This window comes from Poromitra crassiceps (genome assembly GCF_964638095.1).
Source record: "Poromitra crassiceps genome assembly, chromosome: 2".
Taxonomy (NCBI): Eukaryota; Metazoa; Chordata; class Actinopteri; order Beryciformes; family Melamphaidae; genus Poromitra; species Poromitra crassiceps.
The window spans coordinates 34,403,603-34,416,834 of record NC_139624.1 but is presented as its reverse complement, the minus strand read 5'-3'; the positions used below and the strand labels follow the sequence as shown (position 1 = coordinate 34,416,834).

Here is a 13,232-nt window from a genome sequence, read left to right as displayed (position 1 = left end):
CCCTACATGTCTGTGGATAGAAATCACATAGTACACCGTGGAAGATCTGAATGAGATTTGCCAGCTTAAGTGCGCAACAACAACAATGAAGTCAAAGCTGGCTTATGAGTGAGTGTACAGTCAGTAGGCTATGTAATAATATTAGATAAGTAGAATAACAGATCTGTGGAACACCACAGTATAGATCAATTTATCGTATAACTTCTGATGCAGATTGAATTATGGTAGTTTGAGAAAATATCCAGTAAAGTGGCTTTGAATGGCGCAACATTGCGTTAAAATAAACAATAAGGTTATTCAGGCTGCTTTTGGGATGCATTCTTTTTAAAGGATAAGTTCATCCAAAAATGAAAATTCAGTCATTATCTACCCGTTCTTCCATCGGCATGGAGTGCCATGCTGATGGAAGGACGGGTGAAGCTTTTTAGTCCACAAAACATTTGTTTTGAGTTTCACAGAAAAACACTGTTGCAGAATTCTCCTAAATAACTGAATTGGATGGTGACCAACTTTAAAACGTAAAAAACCGACATAAACAAGCGCGAATTCGCAATAGCTGCAACCAGATATGCGATGTCAGTCAGAGTGCGACGTCACCCACTCCATTGTTCAAGTTCAAGTTCAAGTTCAAGTATATACACACACACACACACACACACACACACACTTGACACCCATGCCAAATTTAATTATTTCTTCATTATTGCTTATCTGGTGTAATGCAAGTCTCCACAAGCCCTGAGATGGAAAGTTGACTTGAAAATAAGTTTTTTTTTAACATATTTTTTTGCTGAAATCTTCACTATAGCAGTAACTGCACCTCACCTTGTTGAGCACATGGCTACAGTGAAGTGAATGAATGAATGATGAATATAATTATATTTAGAGTCACTTGAGCAACTCGAGCATGCTCAGTTGACATCATCAGTTGTCTGTGACCTGATGATGTGTCAGTGATGTCAGCAATGAGCAATTGTGTCACTCACTGATGACATCACTCATTGATGACATCACTCGGGCTGAGCATGCTCAGTTGAGCAATTGTGCGCTGATGATGTCACAATGTCAAGGGTGACATCACTCTTGGGCAACTTGAACGGTGCGTGTGGGTGTGTCATCATCACAATTGCTCAAGTGACATCAGTGATGAGATCAGTCATTAAATCATCACTGATGACATCATCACTGATGACATCACTCACTGATAATATCACATAGAAATTGGTGATGTCGAGATCTCGAGTTGCATCGGAGCCAAAGTGAACGTGACTTCCTGCTTCAGCACTGTACCAGAGATTTTCATCTGCCATTTATTTTCCCATAGACATTTCGTAATGCTTATAAAAATAGATTTACTTGTTCAAACCAAACAGTTCAGATATATTTAGACAATAGAACATTTCTCTCGGACCAAAACGTAGCTAAAAAACAACATAGAAAAAATATTTTCTTTAAATCCACAAATTTTTTACATTTTGGTCGGAGTGAAATGTTCTATGCTCTCTCCCAATTGTAAATATATCTGAACCGTTTGCTTTGAACAAGTAAAACTATTTTTATAAGCATTTTACGAAATGTCTATGGGAAAATAAATGGTGGATGAAAATCTTGTACAGTGCTGAAGCAGGAAGTGATGTTCATTTTGGCTCGCTTATGTATATAATTGGTGAAGTCACCAGTGATGTCACTCGAGCACTCGATGATGATGTTTCAAGTGTCAAGTGTCAGCAAGGTCAAACGGCGCGGTGGGGCTGTCCTTTTTCTTGGCAAAACCCATCCAACTCTGCTCTGCCTCTGATTGGGTTGCGTTTAGGGTTGGTTTAGTTGCTTCTTCTTCTGTAGTGTTTTATGGCAGTTGGCATCCTTTAATGTTGCATTACCGCCACCTTCTGGATTTATCCATGCACTGTTTCCCTACATTCTGTTTGTCGATCCGGCAACTCCTGGTTTGAGTTGCATTAAAAGAGTTTGTATAAAGGCTATGTGAGTGAAGTAATCAGTAATGATCTCACCAGTAATGTCACTCAAGCAATTAACAATCTTACTACTACCATAGACCAGACCAGCACATCCGGGTAATTTGCAAAACTTGAAGGCCGTGCCCCTTTTTAGGGGATAACACAAGCCACTCGCGTTGACTTCAATGTAAAATAGCAGTACCCAAAACATCTATAGAAAAATAACAGAATTATCCTTTATAAATGACCCAAAGACACCATGACATGACAATATATTTCAACTCGGCCGGCCATAGAATGCGCAAGATACATCGACACGAGGTACTTGCCTTATATGAACGCTGTATCCAGTTTCCACCAGGTTACATGCATCGTCCACATTGACGGTGTCACGCCTACCCTATCGCAGACCAGTTTTTATTTTTATTTTATTGTTAGTGAAACTATAACAACACAGCAACTCTTCGGCATATCTCTATCAAATTAAACCGTTTTAAATAGTTTGTTTGAAGTGGTTTCGGCTTCTTGTACCGTCGTTTACTATGGTGGGTTTCCCCTAAAAAGGGGCGCGGCCTTGGAGCTGGACGCTTGAAGACGCGACGCAGTTCTGGTCTATAGGGCAACTACGAGCATGCTCAGATTGTGGGACTGTGCCACCCATATTAGTAAGACTAGAAATGACTGAGCATGTAACTTCGTTTTAACTTCGGGCAACTCGGCTGGTGTGTGTGACATCATCACTGATGACATCACTCACTATCACTCATGCATAGAATTGGTGATGTTGAGTTCTCGAGGGGGGGGGGACATGCCTAAACACACTTCTGTTGCCGTATGATGGTACGGTAACAGAATAACCTCATCACGATTCAGTCTATTTTTGTGAGAGCGAGGATATGATGTACTGTATGTCTTCCTTTTTGTCATTGCCCAGGCTGGGCAATGACAAAAAGGAAGAAATACAGTAGATCATATCCTCTCACAAGAATAGACTGAATCGTGATGAGGTTGATTAAAGAGGCTTTAGTTTAGTGAGCTAGTACTGTCTTGCGATCAATCATGTGCATAATTTTAATAGGTCTTCATATAGCTTGAGCCCACCGGGGCGTCTTTCCACCGTCTGCCAAACAGAGATTAAAGTTGTCTACAGTAATTGACATTCAGAGAAGCAACACTGAGTGACGGTCCATCCTGTTCCAACGCACTGGACTGGACAGTGAGCTGAGCTACACTACCCGGACCCCTAGCTAATAACAACATTAATGATTGATTGATTGATTGATTGAATGATTGGATTGATTGGTCTGAAAGCTTACTTACTATTGTAGAAGGAATAGTGGTATAGGCTTACTGATTAAGCACCTCCCACTCCATTGTAACCAATCAGAAACTACCACCTAGAATGGAGGCTCTCTTAAGGGCTGGGATTTATGCCTGTACTGTTTGACATTGAAGAAGACGCAGTGCGCGTCGAAACGTCAGTTTTGTACCTTTATTAAATTTATTTAAGTGACTTCGTGTGCTCCAGCTCACTCATTGGGTTAGTCCTTTTGGAAGTGGCCCATTGACCTGTTTACCTTACTTACTATTGTTGAAAATAAAATAAAAATGTGTTTTAAATTCATACAATCGTGGGTGGCCATGTTGAAATGATGTCAAATGACGCACTGGGAGAAACCAGGGGTTGAGAAATCATACCCGTTTGCGAATAGGAATTCCGAGTTAACGTGGCATTTTATTTGATTTTTGCTAGTAGCAAGTGGCAATTTGCGACCTCCAAGTTATAAACTAACGCAGCATATGTCCCCCGCAAAAGAAAGAAAGTGGCCAGGTCGCTGATGATGTCATACAGTCCTAGATGGCTCAGCCTGGTGGCCAGGTCACTACTATAGCAATCTGGTAACCCAACGGTAAAAACACACACAAAAAACTTGTTTATTTTTTTCTCTCTAACATCTGGGGACAGGCTTGTTTGAATGCATGAATAGTCGGAACTCAAGGGACTCCGGTCGGCAACGGAAGAAAATCCATTTCCGCTCGGTGCAGGCTCTGCCATTGGCTCTGACCGACCTGACCATTTATAGATTTTCTTTCCGGTCCCTGCATGTCGCTCTCAAATCCCTCCGTCGCTATGAAACAATGCTAGCTCGTTGGTAGTTGCTACACGCTGAAAATGGTAAGTTTGACTATACACTGTTTGACTCTCGGTCACTTCCACTCCATTTTGATTGGCTAAAGCGCAGCATGTGAGCCTGCCCCCTACGAGCGCTGTTATTCAGCTTTTCACGGAGCTTGCCGACAGATTTTCGATGAGAATCGAAAGTCAGTCTCGAGAGATTATGTCACAGACAGTGATGAGGTCATAAATCACCAATTGACGTCATACAGCTCGTGGCCAGGTTACTGATGTCATCACTAATGATGTCATAATGTGGGGGGCATATATTCCACGTTCACACACAACCTCATTGTGATGTCCACAGTGATGCAGCTTGAGCAATTATGTCATCTGTGATATCACTCGAGCAATTGTGATGTAATCAATGAGTGATGTCTTCAGTGATGATATACAATGGCTCTGTGCGTAAGTAGAGAAGGATATGAGATCAGTGATGATGTCACAATGCCTCTGTGCGTAAGTAGAGAAGGCTTTATGACATCACGGATGATGTCACAATGGCTCTGTGTGTAAGTGATTTGTAACAGACATTTGATATAAAAACTTGACGGGGTTGAAGCATGTTATTAGACTACGTACGGCTTGTTCTGTCATGCCCCCTTTTGGAGGAAGAAAAAACCTGACAGAGGGTCAGAGGGTAACTGCACTAGTTTAAATAATATCAAGATCATGAACATTCCTTTCACCTTTCAGTATTTATGTCGTGCAAAAAAAGCAACTTCCACTTCAACTTGATCTTTGTCATTAGATTGCCCCATCAGTCTGTGTGCTTTTTCAAAAATAATACAATTTGTAATCACTTCTCCTAGAACGATAACAATAAAGCTCGATCTGAAGGAAAACAAGCCGTGGAGTCTAATAACAGCGTGGCTTTGACTGACTGATGACATCTTATTTTCCCTGTTTCAGCCATTTACTTTGTTAAATCTGTGAGGTGGGTGAGCCAAGCATGTGCAGGCATTTGAAGGGCGGGTAGAAAGCATACAGGATGATCGGGTGATGGGGTGGGTGGTAATGCAGTCATAGTTTAATTTCTCAGCCCTCCATCCCAAAGTCCGCCGTGAACTTCTTGAGCTTCAGCAGGTCTTCGGCATTGACCGTGGGACGGGTGGTGGACAGGGAGCGCAGCATGTCTGACATGCAGACTATGGACTCCAGCAGCTTTTCACTAGGCACATCCATCCAGGTCATCTCTATGGCAGCGGGGTCGCCAGGGGAACAAGGAGTCAGGAGGTCATCCACCATCACCTGGTTGTTGCTAAGGGACGGACCACCAACCCTTTTGAAGTGCGTGGCCGACTGGACCTTCCTGATGGGCTGCATGAGTGCGTCTCGCACGATGATGCTGATGTCGGCTCCGGAGTAGCCGTGGGTCCTGTGGGCGAGCTGCCGAAGGTCGGCCTCGCTCAGGCTGTGCGGCGTGTTGCCCAGGTGAAGATGGAACATCTGGTCCCGGGCCGGCTCCTCCGGCAGGGGGATGTAGATGCGCTTCTCAAACCTTCTGCGTATGGCGGCGTCTAGGACCCAGGGGATGTTGGTGGCTCCCAACACCAGGATGCCTTCGTTGCAGTTTCCCACACCCTGCATCTGCACAAGGAACTCGGTCTTGATGCGGCGGGCCGCCTCGCTCTCGTTCTCATTCCTGGAGCTGCACAGCGAGTCCACCTCGTCGATGAAGATAATGGAGGGCTTGTGCTGGCGGGCCAGGTCGAACAGGTTCTTCACCAGCTTCTCGCTCTCTCCCAACCACTTAGACGTGAGATCAGAGGAGGAGACGGAGAAGAAGGTGGAGTTGTTGGCCTCGGTGGCCACGGCCTTGGCCAGGTAAGACTTCCCTGTACCCGGAGGCCCGAACAGCAGGATGCCTCTCCACGGAGTCCGCTTGCCTGTAAAGAGGTGAGGGAATTTGATGGGGAGGATGACGGCTTCATTCAGGGCCTCCTTGGCCCCGCCCAGTCCAGCCACATCGTTCCACCTGACATTGGGCTTCTCCATTACAATGGCACCCATAAGTTGCACCTGCAGTTTCTTCTTCTCTGGGTTTTCATCCTCGCTGTCACTGTCACACTTGTCATTGCTCTGTGCCTCCTTGACAGGTTTCTTGTCCAGCTTATCTTTCTTCTTCAAGTCGCCCTTGAGCTTCTCCGCTCTGTCTAGACACTCTGCGCACTTTCCTCGAATAAACTCTTTGGCCCTGTCACTGTGGGCCTCATATTTGAGAGCATGTAGGAAGCACTCCGCAGCATGCTCGTACAGGTGCAAGGCCTCCAAATAGTTCTTTGCATTGATCTCCTCTGTGGCTTTGGTCATATCATCCTTCGCTTTCGGTATGATTGACATTGTCATTTTATCTCACTCTTCTGTTATCCGCTCAGATTTCTAGCCTCCCCAATCACTCACTGATGGCATCTTCACCGATGACATCACAATTGCTCGAGTGACATCACTGATGACATCAGCACTGTCTGACATCATCAACCAATGTTGCGACTACGTTGCGATTACTATGCGTTACGATGGACAATTTGAGAATTTACTAATGTACGTTAACAGTCATGAAAATCTGCAGGGAAGTGTGTAACAAAACATAAATAATCTGTTTGAAGTTGCTATTGGCGTGAGGTTTCCAAAGGTTTAATCTTGCGTTTAAGGCAACAATGTCGTTAATTGACAACTTTTTGGGGGCGGATTTTGCTAGCATAGAAAGGTTAGCAGAGCAGCCAGCAGTTTCCGGTCACATCAAGCGAAATGGGTGTGATTTTCGGGGTTTGCTTGGAATGGCTGTGGGATGCATAAAAAGGCGTCAGGGTTACAGGCGTACATGCTGAATGGACTCAACTAAAAACTGTTGGTTTTTAATAATAAACTTTGTTAGTTGTTACCTAAAAGTATAGCGGCATTATTTTCATTCCTTTGGTTTTTGATTTTGCACCAAGGATGAGTTGCAAGTTGTGACTTGTGACAGTTTTTCTTTTTTAATTATTATTAGTACGGTAAACAGATGCACATAAACAACTTTTTGTGAGTAGGATCTTAATTGGGATATGACTACTCAAAATAATATGCAGATGGAAACACTCTCATTGAGTCAGGTATATTTTGAAGCGCTACTGACATAGTGTACAGTACATACCACAACCTAATCTGATGGCAGGACACAGGGATAAATAAGGAACTAACCTTTTTTAGTGTCTGTGTGTATGTGTATGTGTGTGTGTGTGGGGGGGGGGGCTTATGTGTGTAGATCTCTCAGGTGTGCCCATGAACAGGGCCTTTGTCATTGCTGATGTGCCCTAAACGATTTAGGGCAAAATCATATTATTCCATTTCAACTAATTGCATCTCCTCTGCCTGTGCCCTCCTCCTCCTCTCTCTCCCTCTTCACTTAGATTTCACAAGTCTTTCAGATTAATGCAATTGTTTATGTAATGTTTTCTGCTTGTAAAAGTGAAGGTGGGAAATTAATCAGTCTTGTTGTCAGAGTGAACCGTGTGGATATCGCAGTTGATATCAGTGAAGCCAGTAAGCCCAAAAGGAAAAGGGACACTACAAAAACTATGTATCTTAACGAGTCATGTAATCTAGTAGAGAGTTTTAAATTGTATTTTTTTTAGCTTGAGATGAATGTGGTCTGTTAATGCGGTTTCCAGAAATGTCTTGACTCAAGTGTCATTTTTTGATACTAATAGAATGATCTGCCTTATTTGACCTTGAGTGAAGATATTGACACTTGCTTCTAGAAAAACTTTTTCTAATCTGCTAAAAGAAAAGAAAAAAGGGGGGGGGGTTTGTGAAAAAGTCACAACTAATGACTTTTTCAGTGTAATTAGAACTACTTATGTTAACCCATTGATACCTGATGCAGCATTTGTGTGTGTATCCCTTTAAGACTGCGAACCGTGTGAGCGGGTCACGGTCTTAAAGGGATACACACACAAATGAGGGATATACACGCAAATGCTGCATCAGGTATCAATGTGTTAATGAGGTAAATAGGCTAAAAGAAACATGTTATGTTGTTGTGAATGACAGTATGGCTGCACGTCACCACCATGGACAGCGCTGTTTGTCGTTTGGGGTGCGAAAATGGGCTTCTGTGTGTGTGTGTGTGTGTGTGTGTGTGTGTGTGTGTGTGTGTGTAGGCCTATGTGTGTGAATGTGAACGTGTTGGACACCATCACTGTCCTTGGCCCATTCTGCACCCTTCCACTGTGGAAGGTGGAAACTTTGTGGAACTTGAAGTTCCACAAAGTTTCATGAAAATTGGCCCAGTAGTTTCTCCATAATCCTGCGGACAAACAAACAAACAAACGGCACTGAAAACATAAACTCCTTGGTGGAGGTAACAAGACTAAATGACTTGCTAAAATGGTAATTTTTCATACTGTATATATTTTTTGCAGTGGAGTTGCACAGACTGCTGCTGATTAACGAATTAAAGTTTATGAAGCTTGTGACTGATTTTCATAAAGTTGCATTGTCTGCATGGCAAAGAAAGCTACAGTACATAAGGCGGATCATTTTCATAAATTCAATATCCCATCAACGTAACAGGCACGCACGCATGCACACGCACTCGCGCGCACGCACGCACGCACGCACACACACACACACACACACACATACACACACACACACACACACACACACACACACACACACACACACACACACACACACACATACTTTCACATGTAATCCAGTTAAAATGGCTGTAATATTTAATTCATATGAGTATCATTAAAAGTGCAGTGGTGCTGTGTCCATTATGCATTCCTTTTCTAGCAGGATAAAACAGCCCTCAGATGTGGGAGCAGCACTTTGAAGTGTTGTCTCAGAAGCGGGCCAACTCTTATAGGAAGTCCCTGATGTTTTAAACATGGCGTGCGCAGGGACTAACAAAGGTGAGCACTGTGGGCTCGCCCCAAGATCAGCCAAAAATGGCCAGCTAGGAATTTGGGTAGATGAGTAAAGGTTGTACACACAGTGGACATCAAATAAACAAGAAGTAGACAAATACACCAGTGGGTATACTGCTGAAGTGGTGGGTGTGCAGACACACACCTCGACATGCACACCTACACACACACACGAATGCACGCCACACACACGCACGCACACACACACACACACACACACACACACACACACACACACACACACACACACACAAAGTCAACAGACATGAAGAATAACTGAGCATGTCATGTGCCATTCAGACCTTCCAAATGCAGCAAAAGTGATTTGGAACAAAATCAAGAACAAAAATACCATAAAAAAACATAACTGACCGATTTACTGACTTTATTCAGATTATGTTTGGTTATATCCAGAGTTCGTATCCTGTTTGCAGTCATCATATTTTTTTTATTTTTTTTTGCAATACATTTTTTATTGTAACTTTTTGTAACAAACCATACAAAACAAAGATATGCAGTGAGTGTGACTTTATGAAATATAAGATTACAGAAAAATAATTAGCAGTCTTTCAGGAAGTATGCATACAACGGGCCCAAGACATGGGATGCAACTGAAGACTATTGGGTCTACTTTAGCTTGATGGTTAACGTGTTTAGCTTGATGGTTAACGTGTTGGGCTTGTAAGCTGGAGACCCGGGTTCGCGAACAGGCCTCGCCTGTGCCGTTACATTGGTGTCAGAAGTGGGATGGGATGGCCGCGCGGTCATCGGAAGGCAGCCCGGATGGGATGCGTGAGGAAGCCGAAAGCGTCCGCCAGTTGCTGCACCAAGCTGGTAAGGCAGGGAGTAAGCTGAAGCGCAGGGGCTGCGCTTCCCACAGGAGGAGGTAGTGTAGCGATCCTGGGTCGCTAAGGATAAGAGCAAGCACGTGAGCCTAAGCTAAGGGGATTGTCCCTTTAGCTTGATGGTTAACGTGTTGGGCTTGTAAGCTGGAGACCCGGGTTCGCGAACAGGCCTCGCCTGTGCCGTTACAATACTGAGGATATGATGGCCAAACAAAATAGCATAGTAAACCTATGGAAACAGACAGACCTACAGTATGGAATTTAGATTTTATTTTAGTACTGGGAGGGCAAGGTATTTTATTTTGATATACATTACGAAGGGGTCCAGGGGAGGACATATCAAGTTTTTTATTTTTGCATTGTGTTTCGCTATGTATGTTTTATATCCATCGGCAAATGGTTTCTCCCTACCGTGTCAAACTTCAGGGATGCGTGCTGTGGAAACAAACAAACCAGGAGGGAATCAGCAATCAAATCAAAAGTAGAAAATGGAGATGGATCAGGCATACACTTAGAAAGGAATCAACCAACATAACAAGACCGGTGTGTGTGTGTGTGTGTGTGTGTGTGTGTGTGTGTGTGTGTGTGTGTGTGTGTGTGTGTGTGTGTGTGTGTGTGTGTGTGTGTGTGTGTGTGTGTGTGTGTGTAAGATCTAGCTGTTCGCCCTACTGGATGTGCTCGGCTCGGGGTCTGCGACTAACATGAAGTTAAACTCTCAACATTTTATTTTATTTTCAAAAAGTAAGGCTCATGTTTATGAGAAATGGCCCTGTACACTTGAATCATGATCATTGAATGTTTGTATGATTCATAATTGTAATGTATTAATGTTCGTAAAGGTCTGATAACATCAGTAGCTTAGCTTGTTAGCTAATCTAAAGATGTTGGACATTTTGGGCATGTTAATTCCACATGCCTGACTTACAGCCAATCACAATGCGTGCACAAGCCGATCTTGTAGGCGAGCAGATCTTACACCCACGCCGGCTCTGGACTACAACCCACATGGAAAGAGGAAGCCAGGGAGCCCAAAAACCAACTGGAGGCGGTCCACGCTCGAGGACAGATTTAAGCACACTAAATTGCGAAAGCTACATTGATCTTACAGAATGTCTTTCAAGGATTCATCCCTACTACGCCAGGCATACTGTATGTGTTCTCATTGGCACCATTAATTAAGAGCTGATGAGAGCTCCGTGTATTATGACATCTCAAAAGGAGAGGGTCCAAGATATAGTAAGAGAATGAGGAGGCTTCCTGTGAGTTGCAATCCATTCTCTTGGCTGCTGTCAGTCCGGCAAAAATGACACGCTTTTTGAGTTTGGAAAGATTAAGAGTTGATAGGTCATTTATGCATCAAAGCACATATAGTTATAGGCACTCAGGCATTAGATACATAATACTATCAAGACTGGCATTTCCTATATAATGAAATCACCAACCATGGACACATCCTGTATTTTAAACTGCACTGTAAGAGTTGAAGACATCACCTTATTGAACACTTCAGTGTCAAATTAAACGACTCTCCTCTAAATTCCTAATCTGCACTTGATAGATTTAAAATCGAGTCACTGTAATTGGATTTGCCTTATTGCATTCACTGTACTTCAGTTTAGTTCTGATAAATGTATTTAAGTGTTTGAAAAGGTAAGACCCTGAAGTATTAATAATCAGACTGAGAGCAGAGAGTCAGTCAACGGTGAATTTAAACTTAGAGGTACATAATGCTTTTATGTTGATCCACTGGATCAGCTTATCTTATCACAAGTGGAAATGATCGAGAATAATGTCAAGTTTTTTTGACAAGTAAAAGCTATGTTAACAGAAACAGTTAACATGTCTCAAGGATTTTTTTCTTGCCCAGGCAGCCAGCTAGTGCAGTGGCAGATTCCCTGCCTACATGAGGGCCGCAGGTTCAAGCCCCCGTGTTACCTCCAGCTTGGTTGGGCATCCATACAGACACAATTGGCTGTCTCCGGGTGGGAACCTGGATTAGGGCTATATGTCCTGGTCGCTGCACTAGTGCCTCCTCTGGTCGGGAGGGAGGAGAACTTGGGGGAATAGCGTGATCCTCCCACACACTAGTCCTGCCAGTGAAACTCTTCACTGTCAGGTGAATAGAAGTGGCTGGTGACTGCTAGTAGTGGGCAATATGGCCCTAAAATAATATCACCATATATCAGGGCATTTCTGCGATAATGATATTCTTGACAAAAAAAAAATATATATACATTTCCAGAACATACAATTTCAAAAAAATAAGTGTTATGATGACATGTAAAAAGTCTAGCATAAACATAACAGTTTGCCTTCAAAAAATCCCCGTGTTTTGTTGTACATGCTCTTTTGTAACCAAACCACTTCAACACTACTGAAGCCACTCCCCTTTTTGCAATTAACTCTTCCACCGTGGAGCTTCTTGTTGCTGTGTGTACGTCATATTTTACACAGCGTAACAGTGTGATGTCATTACATCAACAAGTTGGAATATTGCCCTTATTACAATATGATTTTTTTTTACGATATGAATATGAATTGTAACAACATATCGATAACGATAAGATATGGCACACCCCTAGCGACCTCACATGTATCGGAGGAAGCATGTGCTAGTCTCCCAGATCAGCAGAGGGGGAGGGGCAATGACTGGGACAGCAGGGGGAATTGGCCAAATACAATTGAGGAGAAAACTGGGGGCAAATCTGAGAAAGGAAAAAAAAATCTTGCTTTGCTGACCATGGTGAGATTCTTTTAGTTGATGAGTCCATTTTCCTGCGTGCAAGAAGTTCTTGGCTTCAGATTTAGCTGATTGTTTTCATGATCTCAGGTTGGGACTGGGGCTACATGGCTGATTTGCAATGACCCCCTTCCAGTTTGCTGTGTCAAGGGATTCTCCCAGGGATGTAACTTCTGGGAAGCCCTATACAGACCTTTCTCTGTGACCTGACAATGACTGGGATATGAAATCAACCAAGAGGTTGCGTTCTGTATATCTGTGAGTATTGTGCACGCATAGGCTACATAGATGCATCTGTGTGTGTTTCCCAATCCCTAGTGTGGGGCATGGTTGTGTTTCCCTAGTGTGGAGCATGGTTGTGTTTCCCTAGTGTGGGGCATGGTTGTAGTTTGCTGGTGTAGTTAAAAGGCCTTGCGAGGGAAGTGAATGTCATGGAGATAACCTGTGGGGGGAATGTGCTGAGTTGGGCTGGATGTTCTGCAGGCAGGAAAGTGTGGTTGATCCAGAAGCAGGAACTCACATTCTGTCAACCTACTAGCCCCCTCCCTAACCGCCATCTGTATTTCTGCCTCTGTCAGGCCTTTCAGTGAC

The 13,232-nt window shown here is 43.4% G+C and overlaps 1 pseudogene across 1 annotated transcript; it reads right to left on the bottom strand.

The window, feature by feature from the left end:
* Positions 1 to 5,172: 5,172 nt before the first annotated feature.
* Positions 5,173 to 6,483, bottom strand: LOC310796662 (vacuolar protein sorting-associated protein 4A pseudogene; annotated as a pseudogene). The gene has a single exon. The product of its transcript is annotated as a vacuolar protein sorting-associated protein 4A pseudogene (transcript).
* Positions 6,484 to 13,232: the final 6,749 nt, after the last annotated feature.